This window comes from Miscanthus floridulus, chromosome 3 (genome assembly GCF_019320115.1).
Source record: "Miscanthus floridulus cultivar M001 chromosome 3, ASM1932011v1, whole genome shotgun sequence".
Taxonomy (NCBI): Eukaryota; Viridiplantae; Streptophyta; class Magnoliopsida; order Poales; family Poaceae; genus Miscanthus; species Miscanthus floridulus.
Genome location: NC_089582.1, coordinates 71,862,869 through 71,881,030, shown reverse-complemented (window position 1 = coordinate 71,881,030; position 18,162 = coordinate 71,862,869).

The following is an 18,162-nucleotide window of genomic DNA, read 5'->3' as shown; positions in this document are numbered from 1 at the left end:
ATACCACTTCCTCATGAATTTATCTTGAATCGTGACCTTTTGGCTCAACTTTATCCTAGTTTTGCCGAAGGAGCAACCCCCCTTTTCACCTTGAATTGGTCCAAATATGCAGAATTTCTTAGTTTTCACGGAGGACTAGATCCAATAACCGGTGGTCTATGGTTGAGTGATATTGCACACCATCATTTAGCTATTGCTATTCTTTTCCTGATCGCTGGTCATATGTATAGGACCAATTGGGGTATTGGTCATGGACTTAAAGATATTTTGGAGGCTCATAAGGGCCCATTTATAGGACAAGGCCATAAAGGTCTCTATGAAATCCTAACAACGTCATGGCATGCTCAATTATCTCTTAACCTAGCTATGCTAGGCTCTACAACTATTGTTGTAGCTCATCATATGTACTCTATGCCCCCTATCCATACCTAGCTACTGACTATGGTACACAACACTGGTAGAGAACCGAGCTTTACTCCCGGTGGGGAACCCCCTCTAGTCCCGGTTCCCCACCCGGGAGCAAGCATCCGGGACTAAAGGGGGGGGTCCTTTAGTCCCGGGTCAGGAACCGGGACTAAAGGAGGACCTTTAGTCCCGGTGGGTAACACCAACCGGGACTAAAGGTGCCTCCTGACATGCCACGATGGCCGGCACCTTTAGTCCCGGTTGGTAATACGAACCGGGACTAAAGGTTTTTTTCTTTTTTCTTTTCTTTTCATTTTTTTGTTTTCTTTTCAAAATAGGTTTTCGAAGTCGTATTGTACGCTGCTAATTATACATTTATATGCGCATATAGTATGTTTCGGTTCAAGCACAATGAACGTATTAAATCACACAATTCAAGCATAGAAATATATATATATATATATATATATATATATATATATATATGCATGCATCATATATATATTTACATGCATGCATGCATATGTGTATTTTACATTATATTATTTCATGTGCATATATTACAAAAGATTGCATTATAGTTGTTGTGACATAACAAGTTTCTTCTCATCCTCTAGCTTGGCTTCAATGGCAGTGTTGGGTCGAAGTAGAACTCGCCCTTGGAATCGATGACCTGCTCATTAAAAAATCCGGCTATAGACTCTTGAATTGCTTTGATTTGGTCTTGCCGTATGACCTTTTCCTCCAACCATCGAGTCTACAGGTTTGAATTAAAGGAAAATAAATTAATATATGTACATATATATATATATATAAAGACATAGTAACACAATCAATAATAATAATTAAATGAATATATAGTGTATTTTTAACGTACTTTGAGTCTCTCTGTAGGAGTTCTTTGGGAGAGCACCTTGATAAACTTGCAAACATAGTAACCACAGTAGTTGTTCCCCTGTTCCTGCCTCAGACACCACTTTACGAGAAAAAGATTTGTCATCCAATCTGGTGATCCGGTGAAAGCTATATGTTTAATTAATAAAGATGATGCGATTCAGGGGACTTACTTTCAATGGGATTACATTCAGTGGCGCTTTGCATTTTTCCATGTGTTGCTTCTCAATAAAGGTTTTCCAAACACTGCCCAATAAAAAATTTGCCACGTCATCAGATATAGTTAATCATCATGTTTGTGTGTATATATAGTTGCTAGAGATCCCGAAATTACCTCTGGATAATATCTATCATATCTTGGTAGTCTTGTTGTGGTTTTCTCATCGAGTCATAGATTATCAAGTGACTTTTCACCAGATCGATGTCCATCAATATCCAGTGATTGCTGCATGTGTTTATAGGATATAACGCATAACACTCATTAATTAACTAGAATCAACATATGAGCCATTAAGGCTATGATCGACATGATTAACACTCACTTGAAGTTATAGGGAAAGAGTATATCCTTCTTGTGGCGTTGGTTCACTAAGAAGTTCATGATGTTACTCTCTGACTTAGACTTCCAATTAGTCATTGGAGTAATTGGGTCTTTGAATACTATATGGGGATCAACAAAACCAATTTCATTGCAGCCTTCCTTTCTGAGCTCTGTCATTGTAAATCTGCATATATATAGTACTTGTTAGGATAATTTATATGCATATGCACACATATGATGAGTTTAATAATAGATCGAAAGAATTATTACTTACAGGCAATAGCAGCTAATGATAACTTTGTCCAGAGAGGTAAGGTGGCATAGTTGATGAAATTCTGCAAAGTCAACATACATAACATCATCGCCACGGAACCAATGTTCGTCTCTAATTCTGACACCAACGCAGAAGTCTCCACTGGTAGACGCCTGCATGTACCACTTGTTTAGCAGGTACATTTGCGTCCCCAGATCAGATAAGGCTTGAGGGTTGTATAGACTCTGGCCTAGTACAAATTTTTTCTTCCAAATATCAACCTCCGCCGCACTCTCAATTTTTCCATCACCAAACATCTGGTAAAGGTCGAGACCAGTCTCATCAAGAAATTCACCAAGGTGATCCAAATCGACATCCGGAGGTATGTTTGCCTGATGCATTAATCCTAAATTCGAACCATATTCATTACCAACAACTAGCGGGGGGATTGATTGGTGCGCTTGTTGTCCGAGTTGGGCAACTCCTTTCCCTGCCCGCTTCTTTTTCTGTGCCGCCTCAATTGACTTGGTGAGAGTGCGGTCATAGTCTGATAACGTTGATTTGGACGGCTTACGAGATTCCCGCTGTTGATGCTGGTAAGAAGTCACCTTTTTTCTTAAAATATCCGGAGCTACGAAGAAGTACGGTTTCTCTGGGTTTCTCCTTGCTTCTTGATTCATTTTAAGTTTGTCATAGAATCTAGACATGTCTTTTTTATATGCATCAGTTCCTTCTTCCTTCTCTTCAGATATTATTTTGGGAATAGCCCTTGGTTTCACGGTGGCTTTCTTTGCAGGCGGGGACTGATTCTTCGTTTGAGGGGCTGGCCTCTTGCTAGGCTTCTTGGTAGGCGGGGGCGGGGGAGGCGTTGGAGACCTCCTTGGAGGTGTTGGCAGCGGCGTTGGAGACCTCCTTGGAGGTGTTGGCAGCGGCGTTGGAGACCTCCTTGGAGGTGGCGGCTGTGGCGTTGGAGACCTCCTTGGAGAGGGTGTGGATGCAGCCTCGTCTTCCAACACAATGTCATCGTACAGAGCACTATGATGATCTGGCGATTGAACAATTGGATTTAGGTTGGGGGAGGATCTGCTACAAAAAAAGGAATGACATATTATTATGAGCAGATTGTTAATTATTTAAGCCAATACAAATTAATGATGTAGTGTTTTCATCCGCACGTACCTATGGTGAGGTAGTTCAGAAGGAGGTGGAGCCGACATCCCTGGAATGATGATGTAGCGCTTGCGCCATAGAATGAATGTCTTCTCCGCTTCTCCTAGAGTCTTCTCGCCATCACCTCCAGGAATGTCAAGAGGCAAATCACTAAAACCTTTTTCAGCTTTATCTACCGAGATGGTGGCATATCCTTCTTGGATTATATTCCCATGAATCCTTGGTGTCTTGGTTCGGTCGATAGGATTAACAAGACCGATAGCCACCTTGATTGTGGAATTCTCCTTCGGAATGTGTAGCTCACACGTTGTACAAGGTTCAGTGACGTCATCCACAGGGAAGCGCAGTCCTGTGTCCCCTTGATTTGGTATCTCCGTGGAAGCGCAGCTGCTTTTCAACTGAACAGATTGGCTAATGTTGATTCCTGGCTCTGATGCCTGCTTGCTTGCACTCACTGCTATTTGCACTTGCCTTTTGATTTCCTCCTGCATTCTCGCTTCAAGGTTTTTTTTCCCGCTCCTGTGCTTCACGCACCGCTTCCTCCAACCTCTGGAGCCGGTGTGCCTCTTCTTCCTTCTTTCTCTGGCGACTTCTGTAGGAAGGTCTGTCCTGAGGGAATCCATGCTCCCACGAGACACTTCCTTTGCCTCTAGTTCGGCCACCATGTTCAATAGTCCCGATGGCGTATGTCAGCTCATCCTTCTCTCTGTTGGGCCTGAACTCACCACTAGCAGCAGCTCTCTGAGCATAAAACAATCTTTCTGCTGCTTCTTGCAGTCTTGCGCCATAAACGCACTTCCCTGTCTCCTGGTCTAGTGTTCCCCCATGAGCGAAAAACCAATTCTTTGCACGTTCTCCCCACTCGAGTGATTCTGGTCTGATACCCTTGGCAAGAAGGTCTGCTTCCATTTTGTTCCACTTCTTAATGGCAGTCGGGTAGCCACCTGATCCCAAGGTATGGTGGTATGTCTTCTGTTGGGCATTACGTTGGTTCTTTATCACCCGACTCACACCCTCTTCTGAAGTCTTGTACTGTACAAACTCATCCCAATAGGGCCTCTGCTTTGAGATCGGGCCTGGGACAGTAAAATCTGGTGCTATGTTCTTCTTGACATACGTCGTGTATAGGTGTTTCTTCCAAGTCTGAAACTGGGTGGCCATCTTCTTCATTGCCCAATCCCTAACTCGCTCCTTCAATTCATCACCATCTATTATATCATCATAATCATCTGTTTGGAGTGTGAAATGTACCAAGACATCATTCCAAATTAACGCCTTGTCACGATCGGAGACAAAACTGATATGAGGAGCATTGGTCTTCTTCTTCCATTCACGGGTACTAATCGGGAGCCGGTCCCGTACAAGGTAACCACAGTGGTGCACAAATTTCATTTTATTCGGCCCCCCGGTTCTCCTGTATCCACATTGAACTCCGAGATGATGAAGCGACCCTCCAATGGCTTTTTGGGACCTCGAACATTTTTACTCTTCGTTGTAGTTGTTGATGTCGATCCAGAGGGCTACAAAACATAAACATTATTTTTAATGTCATGAGCACACATAAGACATATGATAATATATATATATAGCTAATAATAAAAAATATATACTTGGCCAATATGTTGTTGCTCATTTTGTTCAAGAGCTAAGTACTGACTCCCGTCATCTACATCCTCTTGCACGTTATTTTTAGCACCATCATCGCCGGCAACTTGAGTGCCAGTGTTGATCAAATTCATCATCAACTCCTCCTCATCCATATTTCTCGGGTCGGCCATCTAGCTTCAAAAAACAAAACCAATATATAGTACGTCAAATCTTTGCTTATTACATGCGTAAAATCTACAAACAATATGCATTATTAAATCTTGCCCCTCGATCACGGACGCAATTCGCCACACTAGGACGAACTACGTCGGTACTAGGGCGAATTAGGGCACGAGAAAGGGCGGTGTGACAAGAGTGGCGGTGCTCCACTCCGCCGTATATATGTCTGTACACATGGGTGAACGAGGGCGGCGGTGCTCCGCCGTATACATAGAAACGCATGGACGAAATGCATATGAATACAAATGACGTATATATACGTGTCGGCGCGGTGGCCGATGTGCTGACGACGATGACGTGAGGCGGGCCGGCGTGCTGACGACGACGACGACGTGAGGCGGGCCGGGGCGGTGTCGGTGCGTGATGTTGTGATCCTATGTACCATGTGATCAACCATGTAGTCATTCATCATATGAGAAAATTCTATGTTAATAATATAAGTATAAGCCATTATGAAATGTAAGTATACGTGTCTTATTGCTCATATAACCATTACTATTTCCGAAATGATAAGAATTTATTTTCTTCTTCTACAGGCGATCTCTGATGCTATGATATAAAGTTTGAAGATAGTCTTCCCGGAAAAAAATATGTAATGCTCATATTACTTTAGCAACATTAATATATTATATCTGTATATTCAAAGTTCACAAATGAAGAAACATGTGATATTTTTGATAAACTAAAAAACGCTTAGTTTATAAACTGGGTATCAAAATTGAGTTCCTATTTGACCATTATATATCCTACAACAAATCCTTCAAAAAAAAAGACCCTACATGAATATATTTGGATAAAATTTCGTTAACAAACATTGATCTATGAAGATAGAAAAAATTCTTCTATTGAAACTGCATCTTGAAATAATGGCATATCATATAGTGATGAATATATGGCGGTTGATGGGCTGGATCATTAGCGGATGGTTCGTAGCGTTGTTTCCAAATAATATATAGCGTGTTTATTATACAAGCCATGGATTTACATCGATCTAATTAATTTCTAAAGTAATTTCATTGGTGATCCTTAATTATACTTGTCATTTAGAGTTCCAAATATTCAAAACTTGCCTTAAGATATATTTTTATTTAAAATCATTTAGAGTTCCAAATATTCATTTTTAGTTTCTATAGATTTTGTGATTCAAAATTTGGAATTTTCAATCGACCTCGACCGTTGACATGGCTTACACCAAAGTTGTAGTTTTCGACGTGATCTATAACTCGGCAGTGGAGGGCTCGGACGAATGTACAAAGAGATCGACGAATATATCACCTCGAAGCTCGGCAGTGTACGTACTGGAGGGCCTCGGGCCGGCGCGGTGGGGCAACGCGCGGTGGAGGGCCTCGGGCGCGGAGGAGGGCGCGGTGGAGGGCCACGGGCAAGCGCGGAGGAGGGGCACGGGCGCGCGCGGTGGAGGCCGCACGAGGAAGAAGACGGCGGCGCCGGTGTCACGGAAGGCGAACGGACGCGGCGCGAGGTCGAAGAAGAGGCCGGGCGGCGGTGTTCGACGAGGAAGAAGACGAGCAGATCGATCTGCCAGGCGCTGGAGGTTATATAGCAGAGGAGAATTACTCCCGGTGCCAGCCACCAACCGGGAGTAAAAACCCTTTACTCCCGGTGCGTATTACCAACCGGGAGTAAAGGTTCCTTTACTCCCGATGCGTGTTACCAACCGGGAGTAAAGGTATACCTTTACTCCCGGTTGGTAACACGCACCGGGAGTAAAGGCTTTTTTTGGCGGGCCACGAAACTGCAGCCCACCTTTACTCCCGGGTGGGCTTCCCACCCGGGAGTAAAGGTGGCCTGCAGTTTCGTTTCCCGCCTGTTTTAAGCAATAGTCTTGTTAAATACAATAGAAATGCAATAGTTTTTATTAAATACATAGTAAATTAAATAAAAGGCATAAAATTATTTTGTTAAAAATATGAATTTTATTTTTGTTTATTGCACATAGGAAAAATCGATAACCTAACTTTTTTTATTTTTTGTTAGAATTATAAAACATAATGTAACTAATATTTATTATTTCGTTAATGCAAAAATGTAGTGTTTAATTAAAATTATTAAAATTATTGGTTTTGGACAGGAAATTTGTTTTCACATCATTTTAACGTTAATATTTTAATTTTTCATCACTCAGTATCCTAATTTACCTTTTTGAGAGAGAAATCCCACCAAATCAAACATTGATTTAATTTGAAATATGACATAATAAACATCTGAATTCACAATTATTACATAATATCTCAAACACACACTATATTAAATCACTATATCATCAAGTGGGCACAGCAGTGAACTTCTTCTTTACGTATGTCCCTTGGTTATGATCGCTTCGTAACCATGGAGTGTCCTCATCATTTACCAAGATGCTAGGGTCTTTGTTCACTTTGAAGGGCGGAATTCGGTCATCCTTTTCATATTCTTCTGACATGTCCGACTTGTCCTCAATTCCCACGATGACTCTTTTCCCTGAAAGAACTATGTGGCGCTTTGGCTCTTTGGTTGAGTCATTATCGTTTTTCCCTCTTTTTGGTTTGGTAGACATATCATTGACATAGAACACCTGATTCACATCCTTGGCAAGGACGAATGGTTCGTCTTTATACCCAATATTACTAAGGTCTACTGTTGTCATTCCATACTCGTTGTCTACTGTTACTCCGCCTCCGGTCACCTTGACCCATTGGCACTTGAACAATGGGATCTTCAAAGTAGGTGCATATTCTAGTTCCCATATTTCATCTATGCGTCCATAATATGTCTGCTTATTCCCATTCGGGTCTGTGGCATCTATGCGGACACCACTGTTTTGGTTGGTACTCCTTTTATCTTGGGCTACTGTGTAGAATATGTTCCCATTTATCTCGTACCCTTTGTATGTGACGATATGCCATGATGGTTGCATAGCCAATAAATACAGTTGCTCATGGATGCTCTCATCACCTTGACATTTTTTTCGCAACCAACCGCCGAAAGTTTCCATGTGCTTATGCGTAATCCAAGCTTCAGTCTTGCCTGGAAACTCGGATCGTAAGAGATCCTTGTGTGTCTCAATATACGGATCTACCAAAGAGGAGTTCTGTAGAACTGTGTAGTGCGCTTTATTGAAATAATCATCATCCGTACCAATATATGTTTTCCTCCCTAGTGTCCCCTTTCCGCTTAGTCTCCCCTCATGTCTCGATTCAGGAACACCAATCGAGTCAAGGTCGGGAATAAAGTCAACACAGAACTCAATGACCTCTTCTGTTCCATAGCCCTTGGCGATGCTTCCTTCTGGGCGAGCACGGTTGTGAACATATTTCTTTAGGACTCCCATGAATCTCTCTAAGGGGAACATGTTGTGTAGGAACACAGGACCGAGAGTGAAAATCTCCTTGACTAGGTGAACTAGGAGGTGTGTCATAATATCAAAGAAGGAAGGAGGGAACACTAACTCAAAGCTGACGAGACATTGAACCACATCATTCTGTAGTTTAGCTAGATCAGTTGGATCAATTGCCTTCTGAGAAATTGCATTGAGGAATGCACATAGCTTTACGGTGGCTAGACGTACATTTGGAGGTAGAATTCCTCTTAATGCAACTGGAAGTAATTGCGTCATGAGAACGTGACAGTCATGGGACTTTAAGTTACAGAATTTCTTCTCTGTCACATTTATAATACCCTTTATATTCGAGGAGAATCCAGATGGTACCTTGATGTTGTTTAAGCATTCAAACATGATTTCCTTCTCCTCTTTGCTTAGAGTGTAGCTAGCAGGACGTAAGTAATGGCGTCCATCATCTGTCTTCTCTGGATGCAGGTTGTCTCTTTCTCTCAAACAACACAGGTCCTGTCGTGCTTCAAATGTGTCCTTAGGCTTTCCATACACACCCATAAAGCCTAGCAGGTTCACACAAAGATTCTTCGTCAGGTGCATCACGTCGATCGAGCTACGGACCTCCAGGACTTGCCAATAGGGTAGGTCCCAAAATATGGACTTTTTCTTCCACATGGGTGCGTGACCGTTAGCGTCTTTCGGAATAGGTTGGCTTCCATGTCCTTTTCCAAAGACGACTTTCACATCATTGACCATATCGAGTACATCCTCACCGGTTCGGTTGCGAGGCTTGGTCAGGTGGTCTGCTTTCCCTTTAAAATGCTTACCTTTCTTTCTTACGGGGTGATTTGCAGGAAGAAATCGACGATGGCCAAGGTACACGACCTTTCGACATTTTTTCAAGAATACACCTCTAATATCACCGAAGCAGTGTGTGCATGCATTATATCCCTTGTTTGACTGTCCTGAAAGATTACTTAGAGCAGGCCAATCATTGATTGTTACGAACAACAATGCTCGCAGATCAAAGTGTTCCTATTTGTACTCATCCCACACACGTACACCTTCTTTATTCCACAAAATGAGAAGTTCATCAATAAGTGGTCTCAGGTACACATCGATGTCATTGCCAGGTTGCTTCGGGCCTTGGATGAGCACAGGCATCATAATGAACTTCCGCTTCATGCATAACCAAGGAGGAATGTTGTAGATACTTAGAGTAACAGGCCAAGTGCTATGACTACTGTTCTGCTCTCCAAAAGGATTGATACCATCTGTACTTAAAGCAAACCTTAAGTTTCTTGCGTCATTTGCAAACTCCGGGAATTCTCTATCGATTGCTCTCCACTGGGACCCATCAGCAGGGTGTCTCAACATATTGTCTACCTTACGGTCTTCTTTGTGCCATCGTAACAATTTTGCATGTTCTTTGTTTCTGAACAGACGTTTCAAGCGTGGTATTATAGGAGCATACCACATAACCTTGGCAGGGATTTTCTTACGTGGACGTTCGCCCTCAACATCACCAGGGTCATCTCGCCTGATCTTATACCACGACGCATGGCATACCGGGCATGCATCCAATTTCTCGTACTCTTTGCCACGGTATAGGATGCAGTCATTAGGACATGCATGTATCTTCTCTATTTCTAGCCCCATAGGACAGACAACTTGTTTTGCTTCGTAGGTAGTGGCGGGCAATTCATTGTACTTCGGAAGCATCTTCTTTTGGATTTTTAGTAACTCTCCAAATCCCTTGTCAGATACACCATTCTTTGCCTTCCATTGCAGCAATTCTAGTGTGGTTCCCAACTTTTTCTGCCCTGCATCACAAGTTGGGTACAACAATTTCTTGTGATCTTCTAGCATCCGCTCGAACTTGATCTTCTCCTTTTCACTTTCACATTCTCTTTGTGCATCACGAATGACCTGACAAAGATCATCAGCCGGCTCATCTTCTGCGGCTACCTCTTCTTCAGCTTCTCCCATTGCAGTATCATTGAAGCACGCACCATCAGGAATAATATCATTGTCGTCCCATTGTTCTTCTTCATCTTCTTCCATTACAACACCAGTTTCTCCGTGCTTTGTCCAACAAATATAGTTTGGCATGAAACCCGACTTGAACAAGTGTGAATGAAGAGTCCTTGAGCAAGGATATTCCACCGTATTCTTACATATGGCACATGGGCAGCACATGAAACCGTCGCGTTTGTTTGTCTCGGCCGCACGTAATAAAGAATGCACGCCGTCAATGAACTCTTGTGAGCGGCGATCAGCATTATACATCCAATGACGGCTCATCTGCATTACATGACATAAATATCATATTAAAACCTAGATCATAATTAATTATTTATACAACATGCGTGCCACCACAAAAGATACAAATTTATGAAAGCATCGCTACAATGTAGACAATCCCAACTACCACTAAAAGAACTAAAGCTAAAATACATTTCAGGAGCACAAGGATTTCGCGACCAATCTCAACTAAAACAGACAGATCCCCCGATTGTGCAACATCTTTGGGCTTCTTCGACTGGATCACTGCCTCATTAGCCGCCGTATCTGCCTGTTGTGCAAGATATTTTTGCACGAGTTCAACATACTCTTCCTCCCAGTAGAAGCCTGAACATCGTCCACTGCCATCCCACTGAAATTAAAACAAAAAACTAGAACTTTAATCACAACCATCATGAAAATAGGTATAAACTAACCATAATCATTAAATACGATAAAATAACTCACATTGCGATCCGGACACTTGTAGAAGATACGATCCTTGTTGGGACCCTCCTTCTTCACTCGGTACTCCATCACAATCTTCATCTCATCACGACACTTGCCGCATGGAATGAGAGGAAGGCCCGGCCTAAGTCGCTTTGGAAACCCATGAGAGGCCGAGGACCCGGAAGCAGTTGCCATCTACTCTCTATACTCATTTTTTAATACACTATAAATTTCTTCTTTTATAAACAAATAAAATTAACAAACTATAAAATTATCTAGATCTCTAAACAATGATATTTTTAATGGTCATTGTGTTCTCGTCTTTTACTGCGGCAGGTAAGTAATTCATATGATATTTCCGCAAATTAACAGAAGAATGGGAATGTACACACATAACAGACTACTACGACGATATCGGGACGTGTGAATAAATAACCATCCGTACTAGTTGACCTTGCTTACGTGATCATCTCGGCGAGCATTTCTCCACCGGACAGCACCGTACTTGGTCAAGGAAGAGCTCCGATTCTATGAGGAAGGGAACACGGTCTCCCACGACCGTTGTCGCTCTCCCTCGTAGAATCAAAGCTCCTCCTTGATGTCCGTTACCGCTCGACAGAGAACATGCTTGCCGAGCTGAACACGGTCCGCAAGTTCAACTAGTACGGATTTTCTATAATTTTCTAACTATTTTCTAAGTTTTTATTTATATATACTACGTTTAGGTACGGTGATTGACAGACTACTACGACGATATCGGGACATGTGAATAAATAACCATCCGTACTAGTTGACCTTGCTTACGTGATCAGCTCGGCGAGGATTTCTCCACCGGACGGCACTGTACTTGGTCAAGGAAGAGCTCCGATTCTACGAGGAAGGGAACACGGTCTTCCACGACCGTTATCGCTCTCCCTCGTAGAATCAAAGCTCCTCCTTGACGTCCGTTACCGCTCGGCAGAGAACATCCTCGCCGACCTGAACACGGTCCGCAAGTTCAACTAGTAAGGATTTGCTATAATTTTCTAACTATTTTCTAACTTTATATTTATATATACTTTAACCTTCTTTCATGTAAATATGCAAGCTTAAAGTGATTTTGAGCTCAAATTGCTTACAAATGAAAAAAAACCACAATAAAGAACCATAAATATATATAGTGAATAAAATGGTATAAGAAAATGGTAAAAAATGAGAGTATGAGATTGGTAACCTTTACAACTGAAGAATCGACGGAGGAATCGAAGAATGGATGGAGGAACAATGGAGGGAGGGAGGAAGCAAGAACACTACTGCAGTGAGCTTCAAAATGTGCTGAGCTCGGGCTCGGGGAGGAAGGAGGAGACGGCCGATTTATAAAGGGAGAACATTTAGTTCCGGTTGATAGATCCAATCGGGACTAAAGGTAACTTTCCAACCCCGGGTGCAGCCACGGCCCGGGAGTAGACCTTTACTCCCGGTTGGAGCCACCAACCGGGAGTAAAAGTATACCTTTAGTCCCGGTTGGTGGCTCCAACCGGGACTAAAGGTCCCTGCCACCTCTGTCTGGCGCAGTAGCCGTTGGGCAGGAACCTTTAGTCCCGGTTGGAGCCACCAACCGGGACTAAAGGTATTTCTAGTCCCGGGGGCAAAAAATTCCGGGACTAGAGCCCATTTTGGCCGAGGATCAAAGGTCTGTTCTCTACTAGTGCAACTTTCCTTGTTCACACACCACATGTGGATTGGCGGATTTCTAATAGTTGGTGCTGCTGCACATGCAGCCATTTTTATGGTAAGAGACTATGATCCAACTACTCGATACAACGATCTATTAGATCGCGTCCTTAGGCACCACGATGCAATCATATCCCACCTTAACTGGGTATGTATATTTCTGGGTTTTCACAGTTTTGGCTTGTACATTCATAATGGTACCATGAGTGCTTTAGGCCGTCCCCAAGATATGTTTTTGGATACCGCCATACAATTACAACCCATCTTTGCTCAATGGATACAAAATATCCATGCTGGCGCGCCTGGCGTAACAGCTCCTGGTGCAACAATAAGTACCAGCTTAACGTGGGGAGGCGACGAATTAGTAGCTGTAGGCGGCAAAGTAGCTTTGTTACCTATTCCATTAGAAACTGCAGATTTTTTAGTCCATTACATTCACGCATTTACCATCCATGTGACTGTATTAATACTTTTGAAAGGTGTTTTATTTGCTCGCAGTTCCCGTCTGATACCTGATAAAGCAAATCTTGGCTTTTGCTTCCCTTGTGATGGACCTGGGCGAGGGGGAACATGTCAAGTATCCGCCTGGGATCATGTTTTCTTAGGTCTATTCTGGATGTACAATTCTATTTCAGTAGTCATTTTCCATTTCAGTTGGAAAATGCAGTCGGATGTTTGGGGTACTATAAGTGATCAAGGGATAGTAACTCATATCACAGGGGGAAACTTTGCACAGAGTTCCATTATGATTAATGGTTGGCTTCGAGATTTCTTGTGGGCACAGGCATCCCAAGTAATTCAGTCTTATGGTTCTTCATTATCTGCATATGGTGTTTTTTTCTTAGGCGCTCATTTTGTCTGGGCTTTCAGTTTAATGTTTTTATTCAGCGGCCGTGGTTATTGGCAAGAACTCATTGAATCTATCATTTGGGCTCATAACAAATTCAAAGTTGCTCTTGCTACTCAGCCTAGAGCCTTGAGCATTATACAAGGACGTGCTATAGGAGTAACCCATTACCTTCTGGGTGGAATTGCCACAACATGGGCATTCTTCTTAGCGAGAATTATTGCAGTAGGATAGTGGCTAGGAGGATTTGAAAGGCATTATGGAATTAAGATTTCCCAGGTTTAGCCAAGGCTTAGCTCAGGACCCCACTACTCATCGTATTTGGTTTGGTATTGCTACCGCACATGATTTCGAAAGTCATGATGATATTACTGAGGAACGTCTTTATCAGAACATTTTTGCTTCTCACTTTGGGCAGTTAGCAATAATCTTTCTATGGACGTCCGGAAATCTATTTCATGTAGCTTGGCAAGGAAATTTTGAATCATGGATACAGGATCCTTTACACGTAAGACCTATTGGTCATGCCATTTGGGATCCTCATTTTGGGCAACCCGCCGTGGAAGCCTTTACTCGAGGAGGTGCTGCCGGTCCAGTGAATATCGCTTATTCTGGGGTTTATCAGTGGTGGTATACAATTGGATTGCGCACCAATGAAGATCTTTATACTGGAGCTCTTTTTCTATTATTTCTTTCTACGCTATCCTTAATAGGGGGTTGGTTACATCTACAACCCAAATGGAAGCCAAGCCTTTCGTGGTTCAAAAACGCCGAATCTCGTCTGAATCATCATTTGTCAGGACTTTTCGGAGTAAGTTCTTTGGCTTGGACAGGACATTTAGTTCATGTTGCTATTCTCGGATCTAGGGGGAGTACGTTCGATGGAATAATTTCTTAGATGTATTACCCTATCCCAAGGGGTTGGGTCCCCTTCTGACGGGTCAGTGGAATCTTTATGCCCAAAATCCTAATTTGAGTAATCATTTATTTGGTACCACTCAAGGAGCGGGAACTGCCATTCTGACCCTTCTTGGGGGATTCCATCCACAAACACAAAGTTTGTGGCTAACCGATATTGCTCATCATCATTTAGCTATTGCATTTATTTTTCTCATTGCCGGTCATATGTATCGAACTAACTTCGGAATTGGGCACAGTATCAAAGATCTTTTAGAAGCACATACTCCTTCGGGGGGTCGATTAGGATGTGGGCATAAAGGCCTTTATGATACAATCAATAATTCGATTCATTTTCAATTGGGCCTTGCTCTAGCTTCCTTAGGGGTTATTACTTCCTTAGTAGCTCAACATATGTACTCTTTACCTGCTTATGCATTCATAGCACAAGACTTTACTACTCAAGCTGCTTTATATACTCATCACCAATACATTGCAGGGTTCATCATGACATGGGCTTTTGCTCATGGAGCTATTTTTTTCATTAGGGATTACAATCCGGAACAGAATGAAGATAATGTATTGGCAATAATGTTAGACCATAAGGAAGCTATCATATCTCATTTAAGTTGGGCTAGCCTCTTCCTAGGATTCCATACCTTGGGCCTTTATGTTCATAACGACGTTATGCTTGCTTTAGGTACTCTAGAAAAGCAAATCTTGATCAAACCTATATTTGCCCAATGGATACAATCTTCTCATGGCAAGACGACATATGGGTTCGATATACTCTTATCTTCAACGAATGGCCCCGCTTTCAATGCAGGTCGAAACATATGGTTGCCCAGATGGTTGAATGCTGTTAATGAGAATAGTAATTCGCTTTTCTTAACAATAGGACCGGGGGATTTCTTGGTTCATCATGCTATTGCTCTAGGTTTGCATACAACTACATTGATTTTAGTAAAGGGTGCTTTAGATGCACGCGGTTCCAAATTAATGCCGGATAAAAAGGATTTCGGGTATAGTTTTCCTTGCGACGGCCTAGGGCGTGACGATACTTGTGATATTTTTGCTTGGGACGCATTTTATTTGGCAGTTTTCTGGATGTTAAATACCATTGGATGGGTTACTTTTTATTGGCATTGGAAACACATTACATTATGGCAGGGCAACGTTTCACAATTTAATGAATCCTCCACTTATTTGATGGGATGGTTAAGAGATTACCTATGGTTAAACTCTTCACAACTTATTAATGGATATAATCCTTTTGGGATGAATAGTTTATCAGTATGGGCTTGGATGTTCTTATTTGGACATCTTGTTTGGGCTACAGGATTTATGTTCTTAATTTCCTGGCGTGGATATTGGCAGGAATTAATTGAGACTTTAGCATGGGCTCATGAACGCACACCTTTGGCTAATTTAATTCGCTGGAGAGATAAGCCCGTGGCTCTTTCCATTGTGCAAGCAAGATTGGTCGGATTAGCCCACTTTTCCGTGGGTTATATATTCACTTATGCAGCTTTCTTGATTGCCTCAACATCAGGCAAGTTTGGTTAATTTAGTTATTTTTTTGGTACTGTATCAAAACCCAGTTCATTACTCTTGATGGAGAGGGAGGATCCGCCTTTTTAGATTTTTTCTATTTATTTTTCTATCTAGGATTAGAACCATATACTTGGTAATAATAGGAACGGCACATTATGGCAAAAAAAAGTTTGATTCAGAGGGAGAAGAAGCGGCAGAAATTAGAACAAAAATATCATTTGATTCGTCGATCCTCAAAAAAAAAGATAAGAAGCAAAGTTTCCCCTTTGAGTTTGAGCGAAAAAACAAAAATGCAAGAAAAATTGCAATCCCTACCACGTAATAGTGCACCTACACGCCTTCATCGACGTTGTTTTTTAACCGGAAGACCTAGAGCTAACTATCGAGACTTTGGGCTATCCGTACACATACTTCGAGAAATGGTTTATGCATGTTTGTTACCGGGTGCAACAAGATCCAGTTGGTAAGGATAAAATACCTTTCTTTCATATTTGTATGGTTTTCTCGAATTGATGATCGTAGAAGAGCCCTCTTTACCATTCTGTATAAGTGGACTATTCTATTTGTATAGATATGGTAGAGTGGCCTATCCAACCCCCTTTTATCCACCAGTTCCCCGCTAAGAAGGTAGAGCAGTTTGGTAGCTCACAAAGCTCATAAGCTTAGGGTTACGGGTTCGATACTGACTACCTGCTCCATATTCCTTCTTTATGATATATGTATCATCCATTTGTATATGGTATATGGATTTGTTTTTCTTTCCTAAAAGAGTTTTGGTCTAACAGTTTTTTCTTATTTCTCTTGTTCCGAGAAATAAGAAAAGAAAGAATGAAATACGAAAGAGAAGCGTCCATTGTCTAATGGATAGGACATAGGTCTTCTAAACCTTTGGTATAGGTTCAAATCCTATTGGACGCAATCTTTTTTCTATCTATTCTTTAAATAACTATACTAAAAACTAAAAAAAAACCAGACAATGTTCGAGCGTGAAAAATCGCAGAGTTAATCATGGGATAACCCCTTCCTTCTTCCTTCGGATAGAATAAAAACTATCAGAAGTCGAAGTCGTAAAAAAGAAGAAGAAGGGAATCCCCTAGGATCAGGAGATTCCCTAGGTACTAAGGGGTCACCCCCCGCCCCCGAATCTTCCTCCTCGGAAGAGCCCTCCCCCTCTTTTTCGTTTATTTGAAGGCCCACCCTCTGTGCCTTCTTTTACTGGAGGGGAATCAGCCTCGACTGGTGCATCAGGGTCCGGCGTATCTGGTTCGTCCCGATCCGCATGCTCGTACTTTCTCTGGAGGTTGTTTACCGAAAGCCAAAACTCACTGTCTTGTCTCCTTTCCTGGAAGTCGATCCAGATTTGTTGAAGCCTGAAAAGATCCCCCCTGTGCCAAAGCACATCATCAACAAAATCACGGATAGACTGCTCTCCCTCCAATGTTCTACCCTGACTTTGGAACTCGTGTTCCACACTTTGGGTTAAATAAAAAATGATAGCCTCCTCGTTTTCTGGAAGTACCTGAATTGGATTTGGGTCTGGAAGGTCTCCCGCAGCTTCATTGGGGTCCTCCCCCGGGCCTACAGGCACAGCTAATACGACCCAGGGCCGAAATGCCATGTCAGGTGCACCTATCAGAATTGGAACAAACCAATTCCCAAATCCACCTATCATATATTTAATAAATTCCGTACTTACACGTATTTTTATCTCTTTTGCAGCTCTTGCAAGAGATTTCTTCAAACATTGGAAAATAAAAGCATTTCCAGCTGAACCAATACTAAATGTTCCTTCCTTGATGTTCATGTTTCGATTTGTATTCTCGTATAAGAAAGAGATTATTCCCCTAGAGCTTGTCCAGTACTTTGACCCAGGTGATCAGGACTCGTACAAGTATCTGACGTGATTAGGCGGGGACAGGATTCGAACCTGCAGTCTTCAGGTCATGAGCCTGATGAGTCGACCAATTCCTCTACCCCGCTTCTTCCCCTGATCTTTCTTT